The following is a 26,605-nucleotide window of genomic DNA, read 5'->3' on the forward strand; positions in this document are numbered from 1 at the left end:
GTAATAATACAACCAGCTGGTGCCGAACATCTAACCTTTCCGTGTAATTTTGACTGCATCCATATTTTGAAGCAATTTGTCCGTTATGCATCTACAACACATATTTGTGCGCACGCATGCTACTATATCTCAGGGGTCAAGACACTTTGGCATCACAGAAAGGATGTTTTCACTGCCGTTGCTCGGTAACTATCACCGTAGAGATGGCCTATCGCAGGCTCAGACAGGAGCTCTATTGTGAGAGGTGTGGCGTTAAGGAAGCTGATCTCTGGGAAAATAAGAATGAGATCAGACAAGAGATGTCCATCTCTCCAGAGACACAGCGTCTGCGTGTGTGTTTACGAGTGGGAAAGAGGGGAGAAAGTGATGCTTTGTCATCCGTGCGTTCAGTGTGGCTGTGAAAGGCAGAGGTGTGTGTGTGTGATCGTGTGCAAAGATGAGGAGCAGAGGTGGAGAAGGAGATCAGGGCTGTGCAGCATCATATCGTTCATGAGTTTCCTGTTGTTTTCTCAGTTACCAGCACAAAGGAAGCTTTTATGAAGATAAGAAGTAAACAAACAAACACAAAAACTACACTTCCCTCTACAATGCTAAGGTCAGTATGAACTGCCAGTTACTAACCAACCTACACTACATTACATCCATATTTGATGTGTTGAACATTTCACTCCAAAATGTTGCTATATTGATATGTAGCCCATCAATATGTAGCTGTAACCACTATACTATAAATCCACTTTTCTGGGAAGGTTTCCACAGGGTTTTAGAAACCTGGCTGCAGAGATTTGCTCATATCCAGACACAAAAACATTGCAGATGTTGGACACTGATGTTGAATGATAAGGCCTGATTAGCTGTCTGTGTTCCAGTTCATCCAAATGGTGTCGAATGGTTCGAGGCTCTGTGCAGGCCAAGTCCAGCTCTTCCATAACAAACTTTTAGGCATTTTCAAAAATCATTTGGCAAGTGATTGGATGGACCATCTGTCTATCAACCAAGCAATCAGATCAAAGACATGTATGAGTTTCTTAATTTGTGGTTTGTAGCGTAGGACTTGTGCATCTGCGTTGAATAATTTGACATGGTGTAACTGTTATGCAAGAATACAGAAAATAAACATTTTGACTGAAACAAACCATATTGTGTCATGATAAACTAGTTTAACATTTGCCCTTCAAATGTAGCTTAACTTTAATGGGAGAACTTCACCATTTAAATGTCACTTACATGTGTGTGAGCTCTGAGCACTAAGAACATTTGGTGATGTCTGGTTCTCTCAGTACTAAAAACAAGTCATTTTTAGACTGCTGTAAATGTGCAAATTATATGTGTCATCTCTAAATCAAGCCAGTACAGTGAAAAAAAAATGTTATTGCTTTTAGTTGCTTTATTGCATGTTGGAGGTACAACCCTACAGTTTGATGTGTTGGCTGTATTCTCACTTTCTCACCCTCATGAAAAGCTTTTTTTTTATTAAGCTCAACAACTTACTTCCTTCATTTTATTAAAACTTTCTTTCATAATCAACTGCGATGGTGTTTTGTAGGCTCTCACACCCAAAAATGATGAAATGTCTGCGATATAGTAAAATGTGAAGATCTAATTCAGTAAGACATTCAGAACAAAGTTTGCTGGGAGACATTTCAGGTGACGGTGAAGTCTGGTTAGACCTATGCAACAAAACTACTTGGTTAGATTTGGGAAAACATCAGTGTTTGGGTTAAAATAAGTTAAAATAAGTACTTCCTTGAAACAAACAACACTGACTGAGCAAAATGGTGTTTATCACGAAATTTGTAGTCAGTGAGAAAAATCCTTTAGGAATTGTAAACTTTTTCTCCCACAAACACAGCATTCACTCTATTAAAATTAACAACTCGCTGGAGGTGCATTCATTTCTTGTTGCAAGGGGAGAAGCTAGACTATTTATTTATTTATTTCATTTATTCATTTGGATGCTACCACTAAGGCAGTAATAATACCACTAAAAAAAGCATATACTGTAACAAAGAAAATAAAGTGAAAATAAACCGGTACATGACCAGGAAAGGTCCTCTTGATCTTGAATTAGTGGACAAGCATCCAGGACTAAAAAGTGAAGCCATTAAGTGTCTTAAACCTGCACTCTGCCTAATGGCAGACAGGGGGTGACTGCATTGGCTGCAAAAAGAAGCCTGATTGTATGCACCCTTATGGCAAAATGACCCTTCTTCCCTCTTTATTTATTATCTCAGCTTATGGTCTCAATCAGTATTTTGAGGTCAGGTTTTGAAAATTATTGTCCCATTTAAAATAGACAATAAAGCAGGTAATGCTTAAGGCAGGGCTACCTTGTTTGAGTCTGTCTAATTCAACACACAGGGCTCACAAACATCAGATCAAACTGGAGCCAGAGCAGAGAGGAAACAGGTGAACCCTCACTCTTTACCTGACAGCTCAGTTTTCTTGTTGTTTTATATAAGCACAGGCAACCAAGGCCTGGAAGTCCGAGACAAGTGTGAGCCGTAGGCTGCTGTGGCAAATGACACATATCTTTGCTATTGATTGAGTCTGCAATTTCAGTCAGAGTTCACCAAAGTTGAAGTCCATGCAACGTGAAGAGGCAGATTTGCACATGTGCCTGTGCCATAATATGAAAAAGGTCACAGGCCGTCATTCCTTCCTGCTGAACGGACAAGCCAAACCAAGCACCACCTGCAGCATATTTCAAAAGACAGCAGTGGGCATGACATGAATTTTGTTATAAACATTTCACTGAAATGATGATCTTTCCATAACTTTAACTGTGATGAAATCCAAAAGCAGACAGCAGGTAAAGCAGACTCTGTTCTGTGTGTCAGCACATGCATGGGTCCACTGGAGCAAGCAGCTGCAAGAGGATTGAAGTCAGGCGGACAAAGTGTTTTAGTTGCCAAAACCTACCACAGTCCCTTCCTAAGCCAAAAGAACAGTGCTTCCCTAAACCTACCTAAAATTTAGATATATCTTTACCTTAACTGGATTACTTTTGTTGCAAGAGTCTGGACGCAATCTGTACTGTGGTGTTAACGTCCCACACTTTGAATGTCTACTATCCACCCCAACTACCTCCTTGTGAATCCAGCACATTGTATACATTTAATGCGTCAAAGAAACATTAAAGAAACATTGCCTGTGAGCATCATATAGGCAGGTGAAGGTAACAATTTAGTGATATATAAATATTAGTTTTAGGGAACAGGGTTGGAAAATTAGCTAATGGATTGAATTCACCCTGAAAGATCTTGATTATGAACCAGCTAACTGTTAATAAGCCTGCAGTTTTGCAGGTTTGGGCTGTAATAGCAGCTTCAGATTAATTTTCTAAATGCTAAACTCATGTCAGATTAGGGTTATTATAATTACACGACACAGTGAATGGTCCACTCAGTCCTGTGTGGACATTTAATGAGCCTAACAGGTTAAACTAATTTTAAAAATATACAGGGATTTACCTGAATACATCAGACCAACTTGCACTCATGTAACTACCATAACTCAAGTAAGATTGGTTAATTAGATTTACCTGGTTCCAATTTAAGTCAGAATTCCTTTACACCTTCCTTCTTTTATGTATTGATTTATTAACTGTGATCACTCCATTTATCCATCTAACAATTCATCCTCCCAAACTTTTGTTGCATCATTCAAGTGTTAAAGTATCACAGTGAGTGAAACAGCAGCAGCAGTTATTCTGAACGCAGACCATCATGTGGTTCTTCTGTCATCAGAGTGGGTAGAAAAAGTTTTATTAAAACAAGCTTTATGGACCAGAGCTGCAACGCATGTTGAGGCATTAATGGGGGGCAGCTCAGTGGTTCTAAATTGGCCTATAAAAACAAGGTAAAATGTAACAGAAACCTGAATCTAATATAAAGGAGAATGTTGAAATACATACAATCTGAAGAAGCCTGTAAATCAACTGATTAGGCCTTTGCAGGAATGGTAAACAGTATAAAAAATTAATGGCTCTCTGCATGGGCTTATATGTGTGACTTCATACTTTCATGTGTGAATGTGTGAGTGTGCGTGCGTAGAGAGTAATAGGCAGTAAGTCATTCTCAAAGTAATTCTGTGGAATTCCTGTGGACCTGCAGCAACACTCACAGCCAATAAATACAGCCCGTTAAGCCGGGCTGATAACTTCGGACCAGGACACTGATTTACAGGTGGACAAACACGAGGTAACTCCGGGTCTCGGTCTGGGTGTGCGACTTTCTGTGTGAAAGAAAGAACGAGATAAAAAGAAATTTACTGGTTAGCAAGCAGTATGGAGGGCGAGTGAGGTGTTACAGTCATACAGTCCTGACTGAACTTTACTGAATGAACCCAAAAAATCTGAAAAATGTCTCTGCCTGTGGCTCTTTGTTTTTATTTTAAATAAAATAACACAGCTTGTCACCAATGATGTAGCATACCAGGATGAACACGTGCTTATAGTCTGACTCACCGGATGCACACTGTTGGTATAAGCCTGCCATTGGTTGCTTGGTTTTAGTTGGCATTGCAGCATCCGCTATCCATCTTTTCAAGTCCAAAGGAAACAACAACAGTGCTTCAAGCTGCAACCTACATGCTGAAAATGGCACATTAGTGCCTGGGATGCTAATTGCATGAATGTAAACAAATTGGCAGCTGTTTACTTGTGTGATTTAGCCATTTTAATGCCAGACCTCGCCTCCCAAGTGCACATGCACATCAACACTATTTTGCATCAGCATCATCACTGCATGTTGCAGTTGCTTAGGACACCACAGCCACCAGGAGGCCCACAAACGCATGCACTGTTTTTGACGGACTGACTGATCTAGCAACCTTACATATCCAAGGGCATCGAACAGGGACGATAGGGACATGTCCCTACCAGTATTCAGGGATTACTGAATTATCCCTATAGCAATAACTTTGATAAAATAAAAAAAAAAATTAAAATATAACCACTGTTGCCTGTTAGTGTCCAGTCAATGTTAGTGAGATCCAGTACTGTGGTGAAGCACCTGTACTAGTGTGTTTTTACATTTTGAATGATTTCATACTCCCCTTTTGGTCCACTGCCTACCGAAAGACACTTTCTCCTGTAGATTTTTCCACAGATTTTTCCAAAGGTGAAGCTCATCAGGGAAAAAGGCTCAGGACAGATGTTTGGTTTGGTAGAGAATAAAGTGAGAGCAGAAAATAAACTTTTGGCTGATGTGGCCACGGTAACCTTTAGAATCACAGAATGATGACATATTCCATCCGTATAGCATAAAACAAGTTTTTTTTAATTAATGAAAGGAAGGAAATGTCCACTTGGGGTAATAAAATCCTATAAGTGTGACAAAAGGGAGTGTCTTGAATTTTTTGGACTGTAAATTGCACTGTAGAGGTGTCAGTGTGCTGAAAGACAGAAGCAGTGAGCGACAAATGTGACAGAAAATGTATGAATAAAATTAATGCAAATAAAACACATCTTACAACAATTCAGATTAAATCTTTTAGGCTGCAGGAAATATTTTTTGCCATTTAAAAAGCAATAAAATAAACAATATTTGAACTTACAGGATATCATAGCCAGGAAATTATACAACCCAAGGTTGTAACAGAGTTCAACACCTTTAAGAGTGCAGAGGGAGTGAGAGAAAGTGAGATATATATGGACTGAGTGTGAAAGGTGGGGGGGCTGAGAACATGAGCTCATGACTGCAGCATTAGTGTAACATTAGTGTTAAGTGCTCGTAAAATTCCTCTTTGCTCTGCATTACCTCAGACTGTGGCAGGGTGAGAAATAAAGTTAATAATATAGCTGTTATGAAAACTTTCATTTTTAATGTTTTTAATGAAACATCTCAGAACAGAGAGCAGGAAAGTGAACAAAAACAACACCTCAGAAAGTCACCAGACACACAGACTATTTACAGCAGCACTGAAGATACTAAGCAGTGCCAGTGGCCCACACAGGCACAAGTAGCAAGTAAATACTCAACTGTACATGCAGACAGAGCTTCTCCTCCTTCTCCACATGCTGTATTTTGCAGCCCCCATATGTTCATAAATGTGACAAAATCACTTCTTAGAGTTAGTTTAAGAGAAGTTTAATGCTAAATGCTCGCTAGGAAAGAAGGTTTCCTCGCATAGCTGCTTTCTTTCTCTCATCACTCACGATGAACAGTCATGAAAACCGAGAACTCCATATTATTTCAGCTTGTTGCACTGACATATTTCTCTTTGAGGTTCAAACCCACACCTGGACAGTTGGGGAAATTCTATGTACAGACACTTTACTGCATGTGTTCAGGCCATGAAGATTAGGTTAAATTGCCTAAATGTCCTCGTCCCAAGTGTACTGCGCCTCTTGTCCAGTGTTTGTGTGGTTAGGCTCCATCCCCAGCTCCAAAGATAAGCGGTTGTAGATAATGGATGGACAGAAGGACAAAAATAGCCACATGAGAAGGACCAATTGGACGTGCATAGTGTATTTTAGCAGAGGGTTATGGGTTGCGCCTTAACCTATGAAGGTTATGAAATAACACTAGGCTCTATATAGTTTGAACCAAGACTGCAAACTTTGTTACCACTTTAAACATTGTCAGTGGCACTGCATACAGATCCTGTTGTCCGTTATCAACCTTTCACAATAAGAGCCATATACATAAACAGTACACTGCATAACTGTTCATTAAAAAGAACTTCAAGTCCCTCACAGTATTTCACCAAAAGGCAATTCAATCAAATGGCTTACATAATACGTACAAACTCATGTTGTATGGCCAACCATTGTTCAAACCCTCATATATATGTTTTAAAAAATCCAATTTTATGTAATGGCACAGACAATGAAAATAAATTGTACACATTATCAATGTAAGCATTTCATAGTTTAAGAGCTGCAAGAGTGGAATAGGTATAAGCAGTTATAAACTAAGTTTATTTTAATCTCTTTTATGCAAAATAAATCAAGAAATGATACTTCAAATACACTGAATAACTAGAAGGGTATTCTGAGAGCACAGACCTCCACCAAGGCCAGTAGTCCACTCTTCTGTGATCTGCAAATCTGCAGGTGCAAACTTCACGTCAATATTATTACTTGTTCTTGAAGTTCTGTTCTGAAGCATTAAGTTTGAACATTTCTTCATTAGTATTGCTAGTGGTGTTGACAAGTCACATTTTGATGGATATATAGCTGCGTGATATGTGTGTAGTTACATTTCCATGGCAACACCTTATATTAAGAGTTGTTACAATAGTGGTGATGTTACGTACCAGTTTTCAAATGAAACCGCTGTCCACAAGAGCTCCATAATGACTGTTTTCTGTATGAAGTTTAGGAAGCTACATATATCAGCTACACCAGAGGACTCAAATCATCATATTGCTACAATTACATTTTGTACAGATAATACATAGATGTACTTTACTCATCTCAAACTTGGAATATCCTTTGTGAAAGCAGCAGGTTATCCAGATGTTACACAGACAATAATTACATAGTAATATACATTAATGTAAGAAAAGTGAATTATATATATCAATAGAAAAAGAGTATACTAGGAAACAAAAATAAATTGGAATACACAATACAAAATAGTAGGAAGAGCTTTTGCGTACCCACAGAATATCTATGTAATACACAATATAATAGAATATACTATACACCACAGATATAATAAAATAGAAATATTTACATTATCTACATTAGACACGTGCATATTTTTTATAAACAAGTTTTTTTTTTTTATAAAGTACAAACACAATGAGGAAGGAATAGTAGAATGTGCAAAAGAGCCATAAGCAAATTTAATGAAGCAGCAAAAGAGTGAGTCACTTTCTGTCAGACAGAGGTGAGGTGTTGTGCAGAGTTGTTGCACTGGACAGGAAAGATTTCCTGTGTCTGTCCTTGTGACAGTTTAGCTGAACCAGTCTTTTGAAGAAAGTGCTTTTGTCTGTCCAGTAGGTGTTGTAGAGGGTGGTCAGGGTTATCCATAATGGACGGCAGTTTGTTCAGTGCACTCCTCTCCACCACAGTTAAACAAGTTGTCCAGTTTACAGCCAATAACAGGCATCAGTTTGCTGGTGTCTCCGGCTCCTTTGGTCCTACAGTAAAGTACACTGGCCTTGTGTCATTACTGAACTTCACTACCACCTGGATCTTAAAGTGTTTGCCAAATAGCTAGCTATGTTAAAGAAAGTGGGAAAAACGTATCTGCCCTCTGCTGACAAAATGATAAACAGCACAGAAAACAGAACCTCCTTGTCAGAGGTAACAACTACCTAACTAAAAAAAAAAACACAACTGAAAGACTCATATTCAGATGCCTTTTTCAGCAAGATCATCTCATTGTGTCATTGCCATCAGGGAGTCTCACACACTCCTGTTACAACCTTTTATCTGACATCTGATGTCATCAGTGGGCGAGCTGAGGCCGTAGCTGACCCTGAATCAGTCCAGTCTCAGGTTTGGTTACACTAAGTCACACTAGTTTAGGCAATGTCCTGTTGCATTTTGTTCTGTACCATTCAGTGCTTTTACAGCTGGCTCCATTACATTACACTTTTTATTTTCCCAGTCTGGGGGCTAAATATCTCCCGTTAGCTTAACAGGCCCCCGTGGTCGCTTGGACCGATGTGTGTGTATTTGTGTGTGTGGCAATGTGCGTGTGTTTAGGTGCGGCGGGGGGTCAGACTACCTGGCATCCAGATGTGGAACAAGATGTTCTGCTTGAAACACAGCGATTGTTTCTTACAAAATGCATTTATGAAGCAAGCTGATACAGCTGCAAGAGTACCGGCATGACTGTGTTGTAGTAGGAGACAGGTGACAATGAAAGTGACAAATCAAAATTCTTTTGATGACTTTCAATCAGCAAAGTCTGTAGATGATGCCGACTCCTTTTCAAGATGATTAACCCCATGGTCGAAGACAAGTTTATGAAAATAAATAAAATAATTTGAATAAAACTGTGAAACAGTCATTAAGTTGATATTTTTGAAGCAGACAACTAATTGAGAAAAAAATGCAGATAAATTAAACAAATTAAACAATTAAAAAGGTGAAAGAATTTTTAGTCTACAACAAGCCATTTTCAAGATAATTGCAAAAAAAAACCCAAAACTTTACCATTACAATGACAACTTGAGGCCAAAAAGTGTCATTTTTGTCTGAGCAGTGGGTGGAAGTTGAACCCTCCTGCCAATTTTGGTGGATTTTTGTCAGTTTGGTTTTTACCGCACAAACACTTTTAGCGGAGAAAAATAAAAAATAGAAGAAAGAAAGAAAGAAAAAGTATAATCAGCACAAAAAAACAAGTGTCAGCAGTGAGCGACGCTCAGCTGTACACTGACACTGGTACATTGTACATTACTTTTCCCCTCTTCTGCAATTTACAATTTACAGTTTCATTTACGATGCTTTTATCCAAAGTGACATACATCTAAGAGCTGGTACAGCACATGAAAGGATCAAAGTTCAAGTCTGACGTAGGTCCTAAAAATTCTACTATAACAGCTTTATTAGAATTTTGATTTCAAACAGTTCAACTGGTCTGGACTCATCATGTTTGTTCAGGTCTAACTGATCACTATAAAAAGATGGTTTTTATATCACAGTAGATAAACAAACATGAATAAATTCGTTTTGGGGAAAAACATTGTTTTTAGTGTCATTTGGTGTGAAGGATTTCATTAAAAACCTCCTGGCAAGCAAATAAAAGAAAACACATTCACCACATTCACTAAACATCAAGTGTGAAAATTCAGTTCAGTCAATTTTGAGGGAATCATTACAAGAAGGTTACCATTACAGAGCTGCCAAGGTGAAAATAAATTCTCACTTTAATCCTGTTTTCAGAGGTAGTTCCCACTAAAGCAACACAAACTTGTAAATAAAATGGCAGACAAGTTTTCAAATTGTACTCTAAGTCTTTATGCCTTTGAAGTCAAGATGTCCGTGGCACTCAGAGAGATTGATGGATTCCACTTATGAACTTTAATGTTTCTCGGGCTCACTTTATATCCTGAATCTCCTGCTGCTGTCCACAGTTTACTGTCTAACTAGCCAGAGATGATAATGCAGAAAGTCCCAGAATAGCAGACGGCAAAAACATATTTTGAGAAATGGGAAGTGAGTCCAAAGGCTGCCAAAAGTCTCTCTCTCACTCGCTCGCTCTCTTGCTCCGTTTCTGTGTGCAGCCGTTTTCCATTATCAGTGCCCAAACCAGCTTGTTAAAAAGAGTGAAACTCAAACCGCAGTTTTGAAAATTACAGAATTCCTTCATAAATGCCCAACCCTCCCCGCGGCTGCGCTGGGTTCAGGCTTGAGGTGAGACCGCCATACTACAACAAACACACACACTCACACACTAGCACACTGACACACACACACACACACACATTATATGTATATGTGCAGAAACAGTAAAGGTATAGGCACACAAAGAAATGCTTTAATCACATGCATTCATTTATCCTAAAGAAAAGCACAGTCACACATCTGATGCATATACACATGCCCAGTACACAAATACATGCTTACATAGAAGTACACACACAAGGGCATAGTAATACCCATGTGGCTACATCAGCCTCTTTCCTTCCCTTCTTTCAAACTTTAACCAGAGCCATTTCTTACAACAGCTGAAGCTGCTGCATAGCAACTGGTCAGACCGCCCTAGCAACAACAACATTATCATCACTCATTTGACCTCTTCATGACAGCAAAGTAAAAATGAAACATTTCTTATTTTACACACAACTAAATGGACCATTTCACTTAACTGGTGCAAACTGCTGTCCCACAACCAAAATCCAAAGTAGTATTTTAGATAGCAGTAAACTTAATATGTATAAAATCATCATTTGTAGGATACCGTGAATTGGGAGGCGGCTGTCTGGAACACTAACCCCTAAATTTCAACTGCTGAAAATTACTCTAACATGATTTTGGGGGGCTGAGGCTGATTTTAATCTCTACACCCCTGCACTTGATCAGGATTTTTGTCCGTGTCCCTCTCTCTCTCTCATGGCTACACAGTGAGTACATAGGCCCCATCATTTTGAAGTAATAGTCCTCAAAAGCCTGAAAAGGGTGTAATTTTAAGGAATGTCACAACTGAGCACCTATTTTCTGCGATTTAGCTTTTTTGGTTCAAATTGTTGTTTTTATGTGTCTGCACCTGTTTACAGAGCGGTCATCACTGACTTTGTCGACCGCTGTGAATTTAACAATCTTCATATCAACGCCAGGGGACAAAGGAGATGGTGATAAACTTCCACAGGAGGGCATCCCAGATTACACCAGTGAACATCCAGAGCTTTGACACTGAGATGGTGGGAGAATACACATACCCCAGTTATGACAATTATTCAGTATTTTAGTAAAAACTCCATGTCTATAATGTGACATCATTTGAATACCAGCTGAAATATAACACTATAAAACTGTCACTACCAAACATGTTTATGTTTTGTGAAAAATGAAAAAAACAAAAAAAACAAACGGATTTTAACTAAAAGGCTACAACAGTGTTTGGCTCAGTGTATATTAAAACTAATGAATCTTCAACTTTTAAAATCAGTGTGATTGATTGTATACCCCTTACAAAGAATAAATACAATGAATCTCAAAACGTCCACTTAAATTTTTTTTTAATTATACTTTTTAAGAAAAAAACTGCACGTAAGCAAAAAATCATAATATGTCAACATAAGTCTTCTTATTACAGTTATTATCACATTTTGGTAGTGACAAATTGTGGGAGAGGAAAAATATTTCAAAAGTGAATTAACCGTACAGTTATTAGAAATGTGTACCATGGATTTTGAACTATTTACATCCATACAAAGTTTGGGAAAAAAGCAGTTTTATTTTAAGGTGTTTACCACTCTGACTTTGAACCAATTCTGTAGAACAGATGTTTAAGAGTATCGTTAAACCGTTTCATTACTCTTTTGTATGATCTGTGTGCTAAAAAAAATGTTAAAAAAAAAAATCTAAAAATTGTCTTTGCCAACAGAGCACCTGGTGACAACTGGTGGACTGTTTTTCCAAATCTTTGAACTGGCAGGCAGATCAGGTCAGGTATGATGATGCTGAATAAATTACACAGTCCTGTTTCTCTGCAGCTGCTGTTTAATTTCCCTCGTGTGTGCCCTCCTATCACCTAACTCCCTCCAACCTGCCTAATGAATTCTAATTATTCTCAGCTGCTCCGAAAAAGTGTTAAATTACTGAAATCTAACAGCATTCATGCTCAGTCACCTAAGATAAGATAAAAACATTTAAAGGTGGAGAGTCAGCCAGTGTTTTCACACTACGTTTGACTTCTGCTGCTGATACAAAGACAAAGCATTTGATACTGGACTAAGAAGTTAGAATAACACCAAACCACAAATGTTTCACACATACACGCCGTTCAGTTTCACTCTCCATCAGTAATTCTATGTTTTTGCTTCAAGGGAAATTGGTGCACTTTGGCCATAATTGTTTCAAAACTGCTCGCTAATTATGACCTTTTGAAAACAAAGTGTACAGATTGAATGTGACATTTCGCTGTGCCTGCAGAATATAAACGCCCTCTTGCACTGGCTGAAGCCCAGTAAAACCTAATAATGAAAACAACCACTGGCCTAACTAGTGCTTTAACTGAATTGGAAGGCTGTATTCACAGATTTTCTGCCCACTGACCTCTAGTAGAACAATATTAGTAGTTTGGTCCAGTAACACTGTGTGCTGCACTTTTTACTTGTCTATGATGTCACCATTTTGTCACCAAGGTGATGTGATTAAAAAACAAGTTTCCTAACAAACCACAACATACAACAGCCAGTTATCCTACATGCTTTAAACTTATTCTGCTGCAAGTAAACATACAAGATACAGACAGATTTTATGTTGTAAATCATATTATATACTTCTATATTTGTCAAGTCAGTGTGAACAAAACCAACTCATTGAACACAACTGAGCAAAGTTTATCATCTCTACAGAGGTGTCACATGACTCAGGCTTCAAACTTGATAAAATCAGTTACATGAACACAATTAAATAATAATAAGTCAGACGTACTTAATAATCTGATTGCTCTCAAATCAACAGTTTGCATAAAAAGCTGTTGATGTCATCACGATATAGACGCACTATACTAAGAGAAACCTAACTGACATGGTTTTACTGAAAACTAAATGGGACTCATTCAAATCGTCACTGCTGACTGACCATCTCCCTGAGTCAGAGCTGGTTGGTCCCTTACACACACACTACACAAGTTGCGAAGGGCCCCGCGAGGTACGCAAGAGCCCCACCTTTCCCTCGTGGCAAATCTAGTGTCAGTGTTTACAATATTGATGAGAAGCAGAACTAAAGAGAAAATTACATATGCCGAGTGAACGGGGTGAACAGTAATCAGGTAAACTTGTGTTTCCTCTCCAAGTTTGATATCATTCATTCACAGTTGAGTTGTCTGATGTTAGCTGAGCTGCAGTCTGTCTGTCTGTCTGTGTCTTGCTTACAGACACATCCAGGGTTGCTCTGTGACTTTCTGTCTGACAGAGGTGAGAATGGAGCTCAGAGAAGATAACCGCATTGCGCATGAACATGCGTTCATATGCGCATGCATGCTTCCCTGCAGCAGCCGTTATGTTATGTCGTGTCATGTCATGTCATGTGTATATATATGGCATCCATACTGCTCATCTGGTGTAATCCAAGTTTCCTAAAGTCCCAACATGCTGTTTGCACATCGTCACACCACACACACCCAGTTCAGACAGTGCACACACGAATGTGGCTCCAAACCCAGGATCTACAGTGAGGATTTAGGCTAAAAACATGACGTAAATAATATTTTTTTAGTCAACTTGGCATGTCAGGGCTTTATGGGACTTGGATTACACTAGACAAGCAGTATGGAGGCATTTCATATTTTTATTTTGTCGGGTTTTTTTAACATTTGAAAACTGGTCATCATTAACTTCAACTGTTTGGGAGATTCTGCAACACTGTTTTCCCTTTAGTCCTAGCAGTGTTTTGTGGACTAAAAAAAAAAAAAAAAAACTAAACCAGACCTTCAATCAGCGTGAGGGTGAGTAGTGAATGACTGAATTTTCATTTTTTGCTGAACTGTCCCTTTAGGACATATAGCAGAGAGTTAGAACCAAACATGAAATCAGTGGTAGTAAAAGTCAAGCAACATACATAAATTCAAGCCAATAGTGCAGTACAGTCTAAAAGTTAAATGACAGTGAGTAAAGTTGCAGCAAACATACATATTTTTTTTTAATTACTACAGTTTTAAATTATTCCTGCCTTCCACATTATTATTTCATCTTTGTCTTCTATAATTACATGAAATATATCAGCTGATATTCTTTGAACAGCATATATATATTAACACATTTTTTTGATCTCTCACCAGTGGTTATGACAAGTTATGGAAGCATTATATTTTACTTTATTGTCCCAGATCATACCAGAGCTATAAAACCATAAACTTTTAGTTGTATTTTTAATAATTATAAATAACTATGATTTAAAAATGCAAATGTAACAATGAGAAATGAACCTGAATTAAGGATTGACTAAGAACAGAATGCATTTGAAGGTATGAAAATAATGCCAACCACAATCATAGTAATTATTTTCAGAAATGTTTAATAACTCTGTTTCATAGTATTAAAAATAACCTACCTGTGACAGCTGCTGACAAAGAGGCCAGAGTCAGGCTGTTTAAGTCAGTGATGACAGTCTGCAGCACAGATCAACTGAAAGAATAGAAAACGTCAGTCAGTAGACTGAAAGAATAGAAGAAAACATGTCTAAAAAAGATGGATGTGGGTAACTACATTTCTAATTGCAGGAAAAACTGTTGAAGAGGCCTCGTCTATGAAAGGGTGTTTAGATCATGGTAGTTTGAGTAGTTGTCATTACTTCTACCCCTGCTCACTATTTTCAAGTTAGTTCAGTATAAATCAGTGAATTGATGGGACAATGAAAACCACATTTAATCAGAGATAAAGCCATTTTCAATCAAGTCCAAAATAAATATTCTCTGAAACTCTTAAGAGTTCAACATAAAAAAAAAAAAAAACTTTTCAGGTCTTCAGCAATAAACAGCAAAAAAAACAAACAGTTCAGTTCAGTTCAGGCTCTCAAAATTTGGCCTGAGTAAACCCTCTTCACCGAAACAATCAAATTAGGATCTGTGGGAAAGTTTTAGTGGTTCAGTTTATGTTTTACTCCAAAGAGTAAATCACCTCCCCACCAAAGTTAAAACACTCTCTGGCCAGGTTTCAGTTGTTTAGTTCAATTTTAAAGGACTTAATAATTTACTTTGATTAGCTACAACATGAAGAACTGAGAATTAAGTTTGTTAACATTAAGAGAAACTTTTAATTGACCCTCATTGCCTCAAGGGCAAATGTTCAGCAGCATTAAAACAAACAGTACAGAGTTAGAACCAAACATGAAATCAATGGTGGTTAAGAATAGAAAATAAAATTATGTAAGGGAAGCTAAAACTTCTAACTATTCAAGTAAAATTGAAAAGTCAAGCAACATATAGCCGACAGTGCAGTACAGTCTAAAAGTTACATGATAGTGAGTAAAGTTGTGTACAGTATTATATGTATACAGTATTGTGCAAACGTTTTAGACAGGTGTGAAGAAATGCTGTAAGGTAAGAATGCTTTCAAAAATATAACATTTAATTGTTTATTTTTAAGTGATTTATAAAAAGTGCAAAGTGAGTGAACAGAAGAAAAATCTAAATCAAATCAATATTTGGTTTGACCACCCTTTTCCTTCAAAACAGCATCAATTCTTCTGGGTACACTTGCAAAAAATCAGGGGTTTTGTAGGATCATAATCAGGTGTTTGATTAACCAATTATACCAAACAAGTGCTAATGATCATCAATTTCATATGTAGGTTGAAACACAGTCATTAACTGAAACAGAAACAGCTGTGTAGGAGGCTTAAAACTGGGAACAGACAAACTTTCCTACCAAGGTGAAGTTGTGGAAGATGGTTTCAAGTCACAGGTCAGACACCATGACAAGACTGAACACAGCAACAAGACACAAAGGTAGTTATACTGCATCAGCGAGGTCTCTCCCAGGCAAAGATTTCAGAGCAGACTCGGGTTTCAAGATGTGCTGTTCAAGCTCTTTTGAAGAAGCACAAAGAAACGAGCAATGTTGAGGACCGCAGACACAGCGGTCAGCCAAGGAAACTTAGTGCAGCAGATGAAAGACACATTATGCTTTCTTCCCATCCAAATCAGAAGATGTCCAGCAGTGCCACCAGCTCAGAACTAGCAGAAACCAGTGGGACACTGGTACACCCATCTACTGTTCAGAGAAGTCTGGCCAGAGGTGGTCTTCATGGAAGAACTGCAGCCAAAAAACGGGGGTGCAGGAAAATTTGAGCAGGTGCTCTGGACTCATAAGTCAAAATTTGAAATATTTGGCTGTAGCATTATATTTTATTATAATTATATATATGTGTGTGTGTGTGTAGTAGGGGTGGGACTTTAACACATTAATTTCAATTAATTAATTACAAAAAAAAAAGCGTCTAAAAAGCGTTTAACACATTTAATCGCAGTTTGCACTCCAGACAGACTCGCGATCATAAAGACAGACAGAAAATAAATAATTTAACTGCGTAGCCTGCTTATCCATGGTAGAAGCACAAAGAGCAAGGAAAGAGGACTTAATGAACAAAATCAGAGCAAGTAAACATAATCAGACAGGCAAAACGCTGCGCTTTGAATAATTACAATTAAATAATTTTTAAAGTTCTATGAAAGCTTGAATATAGCGACTATTATGATTTATAGTGCCATTGTCAGACTGATGCAAAATAAACAATATTTTGTTATTTAAATGTATGCATGTGTCTATTATTTGATTCAGTCATATCCCATAATCTATTTAAATTGAAAAATGTTGCTTCTTGTGGCAAATATTGTTATGCCATTAAAATTTAGTTTCTCATTATGATGAATAACAGGATTTTCCTTTTTACATCATACTTCTATGGGATGTATAACAGACTACATCACATCAGTCAGTCTTCATGACTTTCAATTAAGCTGCATTATTGCTAAGAGATAAATACAATACTTTCTAAAAGTAAACCGCTACATTTAGCTGTTCAAATTAGTGCCATAAGAAAATCCTTATTAAAACAGAAAAATATAAATACATGTATACTGCCTCTCAAATGTCTCCACCTTGTATTTAAAGCCACTTTCGACCCTTTGAGGCTGCTGAAGCTGATCAGTGTGGAGTGTTGAAGCCAGAGTAACAGACTGAGTTTAAGTCAGCAGCTGTTAGTTTGTTTCCACAGAGGGAATATATGACTGACAGTATGAGCACACGTGTCCTTTTATGTTTATCATGTGAAGTCAAATGAAGTTTGTTTAGAAAATCTTACCATGATCACAATGCTAAAGCAGTTAGCATGTTAATTGTAATTCCCATTACGTGTTAGCATCAAGCTAAGCGATAACACGCATTGAAAACACAAGGTGGCGCCAGTAGGATGACATCAGATTTCATTCCATATATTCAAGTTTCATTTGATATATTCAGACTTTCATTCAATATATTCGGACTTTCATTCCATATATTCAAGTTTCAATCGTTCCATATATTCAAATTCTATATATAATTTCCTTTCCTGAATGGCATGCCATAATTTATATATGTGTGTTATACACACACACACACACACACAATCCAACTGTACACAAATATAATATTGCACATATGCTACAATAAAACCAAATTTAAAATATAACATATTTTGGCCTATAGATTAAATTGGACAGTAAGAGGAGATACCCAAAGCATTTCCATAATGTTTGTGCAAGACTGCATCAAATGTCACCTTTAAGGACAGTGATTCCAATCAAAATAAAATATGTATAACTGAAAGGTTATTATTTAAATTTCTTCTTTTATCTTCCGGGAAATCACAATTTCCCATTGCAAAACATGTATGTATGTGTGTGTGGGTGTGTGTGCGTGCGTGCGTGTGTGTGTGTGTGTGTGTGCGCGCGTGTCCAGAATTCTGTATGCATTTGATCTTTTGATGTGTGTGCGTGTGTGTTCTAAGTTCTACTGTGATACATCACAGTAGAACTTAGAACACACACTCACACACACGGAAGGTTGTGATTTAAACACTTGGCAGTCAGACAGTGGACCTGGTTGGGTTGGACATACTTTTTCTTGCTGTTGAAGATTTTTCTAAACTTTCTGATAGCTGCAGTTTGTACAGGCACATGTGTAACATTCCTCCATCCTTTGTGGAGGGGAAGAAGATGCCTCTTTTAGCATTTTGATTGTTGTTTGATGGCTGTCATGATTAGCTTTTGTCGAGTGATTTAGCTTCGGGAAATACTTAGACACGGCAGTTGTTTTACACTGCACAATGTCAACCTCTTGGATGTCAGGAAATGTTATTGGCAAGTGGAAGTCACACCAGGAGAAAATGCCAAAACTTCAAATCTCTCTTCAGTGACAACATTGACATCTGTAGGTCTGACAAGGTAAGACTAGATTTATTTTTTATTTTGTCGTTACAGTTTCCGTCATTTTGAGTGTCAAGACACTGATTTTGGAGTAGGATCCTTTTTATGCAACTCTTCATAATGGAACTTCGATTTTCCTTGCCCACTTTAGTGTGGTGTGTTTTCATGTTGACTTTACACCTGTTCTGAAACAGGATCCATCTTATTCTCGTATGTGAAGATTTGATTTTGCAGGACTTTACAGAATTTTTGCCATTTTCATGCCAGGATTCATCTCATCACATGTAATGTTACGTCCAAACGAGTTCCTCCCGATGCTATTTTGCAGAGAAACCATTCCTACATCCTTGGCTTTGCGATGTCCAAGATGATTGTGACCAGCATTTTTTTCGATGGAGCAGAATTGTAATGTGTGCAGTCAAACCTTTCTCCAAGGGGGACACAGGAGTCAGGAGATCTGCAGGTCTGACCAGGTGAGATGAGATGTTTGTATTTCTTTTTTTTTTCTTTTTGGTAATTTTTCTCATTGTAAGTGTCCAGACACCTGCCTTGAAACAGGGTCAGTCTTGTGCAGTTCTCTCCAAGAGAGCTTCTCTTTCTCCTGGCCACTATAAGGCGGTGTCTTGACACATAGTTTTTTAATTATTTTTATGATTTTTGTTCTTCTCTGTGTAAACATTTCACTTCATTTACATGGCAGGATTCATCTCGTCGCAAGTGATTGTCCGTCAAAACCAGTTCCTCCCGATGCTATTTTGCAGAGGAAACATTGCCACATCCTTGGCTTTGCGATGTCCAAGATGATTGTGATCAGTTTACAGGAATACAACGAAGCTGCAGCATTTATTTGGATGCAAGATAATGACAATGTGTTCATTCAGACCTTTCTCCAAAGGAGACGCAGGACTTTTCTTCTTTTAATTTCAGGATTTCAGATGTTGTGCATGTCAACATTTCCATTTGCAGGAATTTTGCCATTTTCATGCCAGGATTTCTCTCCGTACGTGCAAATGTTCCGTCCTAAAGAGTTCCTCCTGATGCTATTTTGCAGAGGAAACATTTCCACATCCTTGGCTTTGCGATGTCCAAGATGACTGTGATCAGTTTACAGGAATACAACGAAGCTGCAGCATTTATTTCTTTTAATTTCAGGATTTCAGATGTTGTGCATGTCAACATTTCCATTTGCAGAAATTTTGCCATCTTCATGCCAGGATTTCTCTCCGTACGTGCAAATGTTCCGTCCTAACGAGTTCCTCCCAATGCTATTTTGCAGAGGAAACATTTCCACATCCTTGGCTTTGCGATGTCGAAGATGATTGTGATCAGTTTACAGGAATACAACAAAGCTGCAGCATTTATTTGGATGCAACAGAATGATAATATGAGCATTCAGACCTTTCTTCAAAGAAGACGCAGGACTTTTCATCTTTTAATTTCAGGATTTCAGATGTTGTGCATGTCAACATTTCCATTTGCAGGAATTTTGCCATCTTCATGCAAGATTGCTACATCTTTGGCTTTGCGATGTCCAAGATGATTGTGACCAGTATTTTTTTTGATGGAGCAGAATTGTAATGTGTGCAGTCAAACCTTTCTCCAAGGGGGACACAGGAGTCAGGATGTCTGCAGGTCTGAGCAGGTGAGACAAGATGCTTTATCTTTATTTTATTTTTTTAAAATTTTCTCATTGTAAGTGTCCAGACATCTGCCTTGAAACAGGGTCAGTCTTGTGAAATTCTCTCCAAGAGAGCTTGATATTCTTCTGGCCACTGTAAGGCGGTGTCTTGATACATTGTCTTTTCTTCTTTTACTTTTATGATTTCTTTCATTTTGTATGTAAATATTTTGTCATATTCTCATCCAGACCTGTCTCCAATGGGGACACAGGAGACGAGGGGATCCACAGGTCTGACCAGGCAAGATGAGATTTGTTTTTTGATTTGTTTTTGTAATTTCCATTATTGCAAGTGTCAAGACAGCTACTGAGAAACACTTAAATTCTTGTGTAGTTCTTGCTTAGAGAGCTACAATCCTCCAAATTCCTCTGTCCCTTCTGAATCACACAGGAGGACAGGACCAATAGTTTGGTCTCTGTAAACAATATTATAAATGAGATAATAATTAATACAATCTGATATAATTTGGCACTATATAAACAACATTGACTTAACTTGAGGAAATCCTCCTCTCTCCTCTTGAGGTTTCTCACAGTTTTTCCCCGTTAAAGGGTTTTTATGTGGAGCTCCTAATTTGATCAAGTATGAGGATGAGAGTATCAGAGTATTGTATCACCATCATCAACTACAGAGACCACTGAAACAAACATTTTGTTCTAAATAAAAATAGTTAATTTGAAATGTAAGTTTCTGTGTGAAGTCCTTGCCGTATCTGCTTAAGTATTTTTCTGGGTGCTCATTTCCTGTATAAAGAAATGAAAGTTGGACAATCTGCAAGAGCTCCACTTCTAATAAGGCTAAATCTTAAAAAGGTTGTTAATGTGTTTGTCTTTTTTTGTTATGAATTGGGTTAATCCTAAACTGGGTTGATTGAGGACTTGTCCACACCAACATGGATATTTTTGAAAGCCTAGTTTTGTCCCTTCATCCACACACAAACAACATATAACATGAGGACAAAATGCAGGTGGCAGCAACTGAAAATGAAAAAAATGGATCAAACATAAAATCTCTTGATTGTAAAATCATAGTCTGGTGCAGCTTTAATGATTTTGTAGACGTTAAACTGATTGTAAATTTATCTACTTTATCACATGAACTCAGATGTGCAAACAGCACATGAGCACTTTTTACACTCCATGAGACTTGGCAGACACAATACATCTTCACATGGAGATACTGAACATCTACAAGAACACCTTACAGAATATGAAAAATTGGATCTGAAAACTATTGAATATACAACTCATAGGTATAACTTTGAACAAAATACTGACCCTGTAAATAACTTTTTCAACAACATAAACAATAATTGTTCTTACTATACAGAGGAACAGTTTAACACAAAGGTGAAAACTGATCATGGATTATCAATTATTCACTTTAACAGCATCAATTCAAGAAACCATTCAGTGTTATTATCTGAAACATGGCTCAACTCTGAGAAGGGTGTGGATGGATATGAAATGAATTACATAAACAGGGAAAACAAAAAAGGAGGAGGTGTGGCACTTTATATAGTTAAAAACCTCAATTTTCAAGGTGTTGGAAGGCATGTCAGTTACTGTTGATGATGGTATGGAACGTATACGTGAAACATATATAGGTAAGATACAGGAAATGTTTAGTAGACAACATATTTACTAATAATATGGATAAAAACACACTTACTGGACTATTAATACATGACATTAGTGATCATTTACCAGTATTTGCAATTTATGACTGTGATATTGTGAAGAATATGGATTATACTAAAATTAAATATAGGAGAGTGAGGACGGATGAATCTATAGAGGCATTAAGACGTGATCTATTAACACAAAACTGGAAAGAATTGTATGAAGAGGATAATGTTAATGTAGCTTATGACACATTTTTAAATACATTCATAGCACTATATAACAAAAACTGCCCAAAAGCAGAAGTAAACAAGAAGAATAAATATACGGTTAAGCCATGGATCACTGAGGGTTTACAAAATACATGCAAAAGAAAGAACACACTGTATAAAGAATTCATAAAATATAGAACTAGAGAAGCAGAAAATAAATATAAAAGATATAAAAAATAAATTAACTCATATAATGAGGATATGCAAGAAGGAATATTATAATAAATCGTTAGAAAATAACTAAAATAATATCAGGGGAATATGGAATATTAGAAAAGGACCAAAAATGATGTGGTTAGTGGGTTTAACAATTTTTTTTGTTGGTGTGGGACCCAAACTAGCAAAAGAAATCAATGATCCATCACTAGAGGGGGGTTGGGATGGTAATGATCCAAGAGATAAAAATCCAAACTCTATTTTTCTAAGAGCAATAGAAGAAAAAGAAATCCTGAGCATTGTAAGTAAATGCAAAAATAAAATGTCTACTGATTGGAATGAAATTGATATGACTCTAGTGAAGAAAATCATTGTTGAAATTTTAAAATTGTAAATTGTAAAACCAACTTATCCTTCAAAACCTCTACATTTCCATGTCAAATGAAAAGAGCTAAGGTTGTTCCAGTATTTAAAGATGGGGATAAACATCAATTCACCAGTTACAGGCCTGTGTCGTTACTTCACCAGTTCTCTACAATACTGGAAAAACGTTTTGTTGTAAGGTTGGATGATTTTATTGAGAAGAACAAACTGTTGACAGACAGTCAGTGTGTCTTCAGAGAAAACAGATCAACATCAATGGCACTGATGGAGATAACAGAAGAAATAACAACATGTATATAGATGACAAAAAAATGCAATGTTATGTTATTAAATGTTATTTCTTGATTTAAAAAAGGCATTTGATACCAATGATCATGACCTGTTAACAGGGTTGGGAGGGTTACTTTAAAAATGTAATCCAGTACAGTGACAAGTTACCATCATCAGTAACTTACTCTAAGTATCACAATATTAAAGTAACGTAACTGCTTACTTTTAGTTACTTTTGGATTACTTCAATACCAAGCATGCAAATAAAGACGAGAGAGTATAAAAGAGATGTCATCTGCTCAGTGTATTTTTTTGAAACATACAAAGATAAATAATAATAATAATGATAATTGAAAATCATTATTATTGTTATAATTATTATTAGATGTAAAAAATCAACACCTGTGTCAGATATTAACATGCTTCAGAGTTACCTAAAAGTTACCTACACAACATCAACAATAATAGTAATTATTATTATTGTTATTGTTAGTTGTAAAAAAAAATTAAATAAAAAATCACCACCTGAAAGAGGTGTGTTGGGTATTAAGATGCTCTAAAGTTGCCATGTAATTTACCTGACCTGGTGTCTGCATTTCCTGTGACATGAAATGCACAGGTGCTGACTTTAATTACAGTTGTGTCAAACATGATCATGATTTCCTTTGCACACAGAAGCAGTTAGCCTTAATGTCGTTGTGCCAGTAGCCCTTTCTGGCAGAAGTCTGTCTCTTATCACTAAAAACATGATTTGTTTCCCCCCTCTAAACCCAAGAAGGGCTTTTAAAGTGTTAAAAAGAGATTGGATTGTTATAATTTACAGCACAGAGCAGGTAAAATAATGCAGATGATAAGCAGGAATATAAGACCAAACACATATACAACAGGACGTGACGTTATGTTTATTACACATTATGACTGATTGATCCAGATAAATGCAGCTGTTATGATATTAGATCTATATTAACTGGGTGATTCAGTTTCTGGCAGACTAACATTATCACTTTTTGAGATGACACGAGTCAGCATCAGCACCTACAGTCCCAAAATGTTTTCCAGTAGTAGTTATACAGTACAGTAGTAGCACGAGTAGCAGTATTGACAGGTTATTGACAGGTTATTGACAGGTTATTGACAGGTTATTGACGTGTTAGCAAGCTAACAAACCTTAACTTTAGCTTACTGGATTTCTGTGTATTTCAGCAAACGTTAGCGGTCTGTCTTCGTACCTGTAGATGTTTCTTGAAGGTGGACGTCGAGTCCCTGAATGATGACAGTATTTTGACAGCTGGGAGGCATAATTTGATTTTGTTCCCCTTTTCTGATTTAAACTCGAAATGATGAATGTTTCCATCCAGTAAAAGCATTTCTCCTCCCAACAGTGGCCATAATGATGAACGCCCTTAGCTTACATTATGTTTACACACGGATCGAGGCTACGCTGCTGGTTACACGTGTTGATTTGTTGTGGTGTTGTGAGGGGTTGTGTTGAACTGGCTGAATAACTTTATACAGAACCGTCAACGGTTTGTACAGATTGATGAACATAAATCTTCATGCTTGGACATCACTTGTGGAGTCACACAGGGGTCAGTTTTTGGGCCAAAACTGTTTGTGTTGTACATTAATGATGTATGCAAAATATCAAAAATATTGAAAATTGTGTTATTTGCAGATGACACAAATATATTTTGACAAATAATATTTTCTGCTCTGGGGACAATTTACAGCAGCTTTTGGAGGTGGTCTCATCAGAAATGAGTGAGTCAAAAACGTGGTTTGACTCCAACAAATTATCATTAAATTTGAACAAAACCAAATTCATGCTGTTTGGAAAATGAAAAATAAATACACAAGTATACATTAAGATAGACAATGTTTTTATTGAAAGAATATATGAAAACAAATTTCTTGGTGTGATAATTCACCACAGAATCTGCTGGAAACCACATATAACATATGTACGGAAAAAGTTGATAAGGAGCGCTGCAGTTCTGGACAAAGCCAGATATATACTGGACCATAAAGCACCATATATTCTGTACTGTTCTCTGGTGTTGCCATATTTAAATTATTGTGCTGAGGTCTGGGGAAACAGACAAAACCACACTGCAACCATTAATCATACTTCAACAAAAGAGCCAGAAGAATCTTACACAATGTTGGATATCAAGAACACACTAATGAGTTGTTTTTGAAGTCACAGGAACTGAAATTTATGGATCTGGTGGATTTTAAAACTGCTCAAGTCATGTACAAAGCAAGAAATAATTTACTACCTGCCATCATACAAAATATGTTCTTGGACAGAGATGGGGGGGTACTAACTTAAGAGGTAAATTAAATTTGAAACAATGTCATTTTCACACCATTCTGAAAAGTATGTGCAGATCAGTTTGTTCGAGTGGAACACACTGGGTGAAGAAATCAAACAAAATAAAGATAGGAGACGGTTTAAAAAGAGGTAAAAAGATTGTATTTTCACAAGGTACACAAATGATTAGAGGGAATGTAAATCACATTCAGGGTGATACTGTTGTTGGTTTTCTTTTTTTCTTCTTCTTGTATTTTGGTAATATTGATTATCTAGTATAAAGAAGTGTAGTGATGTAAATGTGGGGTTGATCGATGGAGAGGAGAGTGTATGAATGAAATAGTTTGATTAGTGATGGATTAGTATAGTGTGAGAGTCGGGGTAGGACTAGACAAGCATGTTGCTTCTTCCTACTCCTTCCTACTAATGGAGTGACAGCAGCTGTGTCAGAGGCCAGAGTTAAACTACAGGATAATCCAACGGAGGAATGGATCAAGATCTCATTGGTATTGAGATCAGTGGATGTTTTACTGCCACAACCAGAACCAAAGACCAGAGCTGAGTTCTTAGAATATTCATGTCAAATCACACTGGATCCAAACACAGCAGACACACAGCTGTTATTATCTGAAGGGAACAGAAACAGTGATGAGAGAAAAACAGTCATATCCTCAACACCCAGACAGATTCACCTGGAGACAGCAGGTCATGGGTAGAGAGAATCTGACTGGACGTTGTTACTGGGAGGTGAAGTGGAGTGTATCTAAAGATTCAGTAGCAGTCACATACAAGGATATCAGCAGATCAGGAAGTGAAAGTCACTTTGGCAACAATGACAAGTCCTGGGCATTAAAGTGTTACAGCAACAGGTATGAATTCAGACATATGAACATCAGCACTTTCATCTCAGGTCCTCAGTCCTCCAGAATAGGAGTGTACCTGGATCACAGTGCAGGTATTCTGTCCTTCTACAGCGTCTCTGAAACCATGACTCTCCTCCACAGAGTCCAGACCACATTCACTCAGCCGCTCTATGCTGGACTGAGTGTGTATGTTTATAATAACTCTGTTGAATTGTGTGAGCTGAAGTAGGCAAGTCTGTAAACTGATTTAGTCTCCATCTTTATTGTTCAGATTTCTTTGCTGTGATGTACTTGATCTCCCAAGTATGACCTGTCAGTGAAATGTGGGGGCAGGATTGGAACAATGAGTTTCTGAAGCTAAAGTTAAAGTTAGTCCAGACCACATTCATTCAGCCCCTCCATGGTGGATTTAGTGTTTATGGTTTTGATAACTTTGTTGGGCTGTGTGAGCTGAAGTAAATATTGTTAAGTCATAAAGGTCACTGAGCTGTGTCTATATATGTATATAT

General features: G+C 37.3%; 1 pseudogene; it reads left to right on the plus strand.

The window, feature by feature from the left end:
- Positions 1–203: 203 nt before the first annotated feature.
- Positions 204–26,325, plus strand: LOC146327183 (tripartite motif-containing protein 16-like; annotated as a pseudogene).
- The last annotated feature ends 280 nt before the right edge of the window (positions 26,326–26,605 follow it).

This window comes from Lutjanus erythropterus, chromosome 5, assembly GCF_056507025.1.
Source record: "Lutjanus erythropterus isolate fLutEry1 chromosome 5, fLutEry1.hap2, whole genome shotgun sequence".
Lineage (NCBI taxonomy): Eukaryota > Metazoa > Chordata > Actinopteri > Lutjaniformes > Lutjanidae > Lutjanus > Lutjanus erythropterus.